This window comes from Charadrius vociferus, unplaced genomic scaffold, assembly GCF_000708025.1.
Source record: "Charadrius vociferus isolate BGI_N301 unplaced genomic scaffold, ASM70802v2 scaffold214, whole genome shotgun sequence".
Lineage (NCBI taxonomy): Eukaryota > Metazoa > Chordata > Aves > Charadriiformes > Charadriidae > Charadrius > Charadrius vociferus.
The window spans coordinates 3,471,036-3,474,763 of NW_009647955.1; positions in this window are offsets into that span (position 1 = coordinate 3,471,036).

The following is a 3,728-nucleotide window of genomic DNA, read 5'->3' on the forward strand; positions in this document are numbered from 1 at the left end:
TTAAACTTTCAGCAAAAGCCTTGTCCTGCAAGCGGATTAATAACCGGCTGGGAACTCCGCTCCTCCCACATGTTCCTGAGGCATTTTGCGCTTATTCCTTTTTTGCCCCATAAGGCATCCTGAGGAATGGTTTATATATACGTATGTATGAAGTAATTTTATCATATGTCTTAGAAGCAATGACCAAGATAAAGTATCCTCACTGCTGCACTTGAGACCAACCCTGCCTAGAAGCTCCTGGGAGCTACATAGACAAAGGATAGGAGGGGAAATGGGATCTCAGAAGACTTTCCTGAGGTCAAGGAGCCTGTGGCAAGGAGCCCAGATCTCTGATGTCCATCCATTCCCTCATCGTCAAGACTATATGCTTTTTTTCTGTATGTATTTTTAATGCCTTCTAACTTTTCAGCCTGCAGTGGTTTTCTCCCTGATCTGTGCCCTGTCCCATCATTGAACATATATAGCACAATCCATTATTTACCTTAGCGCATCCACTGGAAGAACTGTCTGTCTTCTTGCTCAGGGAGCGTACAAATATATTGTGTTAGCCTTCTACAGGGCATTTCAGATGCTATGGCACTGGTGCAAACTGCTTGGATATGTATTATCCTCTCAAGATTCTTGGCAGGAAACAAAGCTTTCAGCTCAGTCCCAGACTACAGTAAAATGTGTCTACAAAAATTAGGCATGAGGCAGTCAGAGAAAAAACAGGAAGGTGAAACTAAGCTCAGTGTGAAGAGGTTACAGGCCGGTTTCCCTGATGCACAGTAAACACAGATGCTAGTGTTTAGACTTGAGCTCGAGGATGTGGCTTGGTTCCTCTGGACCACTAATCTTGATCAGAATTGGGAGTTGAGCACCTCTTGCGGTGGGGCCTTATCTGAAAGAAAAATGAAAATCATCAAGGGTAAGTTTGGACCCTGCAACAGAAACCACAGCCTATTCAATGGAGAACAGCTGATGCCTCTGGCTTTGTCCTGTAACTACTTACACAGCTTTTGAGGGCACTGATATACTCATTAGCTAAGAAATGATGTCCCAAAGGTAAAGGTAGGAGTGTGTGTGTGCATGCACATGCCCTCTGCTGGGTACACAGGCCCTATTGTGTTCAGGTGCTGCTCACAGCAGACTCTGACACACATCGAGTTCATTCACCCTCTGAGCCTTGGGGATCAGCTGCATTGTCACATGAACCTCTGAGCGGCACCATGTTTGACTTTGACCAAGCACCTTTCTTTCCTCTCCCTCCGTAGCAAAGCCCACAAATAAAAACAATTTACTGATAGCATTAACATAACGCAGGATCTGACTTGCAGAAGAGCAATTAGCCGTGTTCAGTGTCGGTGCCCTACCCTGCAGGATTAGTTCTGCTAACCCGGCTAAGCCCATGCCCTCCCCTGCTAACCTGCTGTGATCCCTGCCTGCCTGAGCACTCAGGACCTCTTGTCTCCTGCCCCTCTCAGGGTTGAGAGCCCCTCTGCTATTTCTCTGCAGCGGGTTTTTGTCTGGGGTGACAATCTCATACAGGCAGACAGCTCCCTCTTGTGATAACGCCGCTCCCACAGAAGCCACTGTAGCTCCTGAACCCCAAACCACTGGGCTTAATTCCCAGATCTGCCACAATCCCAGGAGGAAGCAGCCCAGAGTAGCACCAAACCACTTCAAGACCTTTGCCCTGTCCACCTCTGAACATCTGTAAGTCCCCTGTGTGCCTGCTGTAAGCATTTCAAGCTGTGTGGCTATCCTTGTTTCACTTTTGCCTGGTGCAAACTGCTAGCGGCTATGGTGTATGCATCAATGGCACCACTTGGCAAAGTAGCTGGACCCTTTCATACCAACCATGCTTTTCAACCCAACCCTCTTGCTTTGTCTTTTTCAAGCTGATGTTCTCCACAGGCTTCATGGACTGGGTAGCTTTCTTTCCTAACCATATCTTATTTGCTGCATCGTATTTCAATACTGGGTCTTCCAGTAGGTTCTTCATGAGCATTTTGTTTTAGATTCTGTCTTTCAGTGGGTAACAGTGACTCTCCACCCACTTCAATCACAGACTTACATTGTCATTTTCCCCCCTCTTCATTTCAAATGTTTAAATCCCATTCAGTAACAGCTTCATAGCTAGCTTTGATTGCCTGAATTCACTAAACATCTACTGGAAACATAAAGTGCTTCAGAAACAGCTGATGCCAGAAGTAATGGAGATTTCAGTTTGATTGCCTTTTTTAATGGCACCTCTGCTTGAAGTTATAGTCACCTTCATATTTGCAGAAAGTTTTCGTTAGATCATGGCGTTAACTGCTCCATGCTTCTTACTCATTTGGAGTTTGTTTTATTCCTGGTACCCTGCATTACTCAGAAATTGCTCAGAACCAAAGAATGTGATTAATTTAGTGTCTGAGCTCAAACTACCACTGTTCACCAAGAGCAGCATCGAGCACAGATTTTTAATTTTCTTTAAGAGTCTCTTGACAGGTACTGCACCTCTCTGTCCCACCTCAGTGCTAAGAGAAATTCTCCTCCGTGAAAAGCAGTTGTACTTGCAAAACAAGGAGCCTTTTTACCACCTTCTCTGGAAACCTTTGAATGGACTCGGGTCCCTCAGTGGCAAGTGGGATCTGCTTGCACTATCATATGCTTGTTAATACCCTTGAAACTGCATCAGCTTGCAATTTTACCTCATCACATCAGTGCAATTTAAGATCTCTGAATAAATACACAGTTAATTCAAGTCTTACGTAAATCAAGCACTGGGGATTACTTGAGCAAATAAATGAGAATGAGATTGCAAGTACGGTTGGCCATGAGTTTTTCTACCAAATCTTTTTTCTTTCTGAAATGGAACTCTCTGTGGAAACGTTGAAGCATCCTCAAAGCTCCTTCTGTGAGCATTATTTGGGGCCTAGGAGAAATCTATGGCCTCTGCCATACTGGACCCAAGACTTACCAATGAGGACATTCACCTTATTTGGTATTGGGATTGAACACCCTGACTACTAAACTGTTTTTCACCTGCACTAGAATCTGTGCCCTTCCTCTCACATGCACTCTTCCTTTCTCCCATGAGTTTTCTCTTTCCTTCAAAGCGTCTTCCTCTTTTTCTCCTGCAAAATAGACTTCCTCTTCTTTTCCTGCTGCGGAACAGATATCCTCTTTTCTGCTCAGCACCACTTCCAGCATTTAGAAATAGAACAGGCCAGAGAGAAATGAAGCGAAAGAGAAGAAATAACTGTTCTCACTTCTGTAGCATGACCTGAGACTTCAAAATGCTTTTCACACTTGAACAGGCTGTCTCAAAAAACTGCTGGATAGCAAGTGAGTATTAATACCACCATCCTAAGACTGGCAAAACAGTTCTGTAGTAGCTGTGAAGAGCAATTGGCCTGGGATACCAAGGGAGAAAGACCAGACAATCCAGAGCCTGATGTTCAGTGCATCTCATTTGGGTTCTGCAAACTGGTAGGGGGAATTAATTGGAACAAGATCCAGAAATAAGATGGAGCCTCAGATACATCATCTTAGGATATTTTACTGCAGCTGGTAATTAGAGTATGACGCAGAATGAGCTAGATTCATCCCTCATTTCATAGAAATTGTACCCGGATTTTCTGAGGCTAGAAGTAGACTCAAGAAACATCTTCCTTTTCTGTACTTACCACTGAAGCAGCTGTAGCCCAAAGCTTCATGTGGCAAGGGGCTTCACCAGGAGCAAAATTACTGACTGGAAGTGC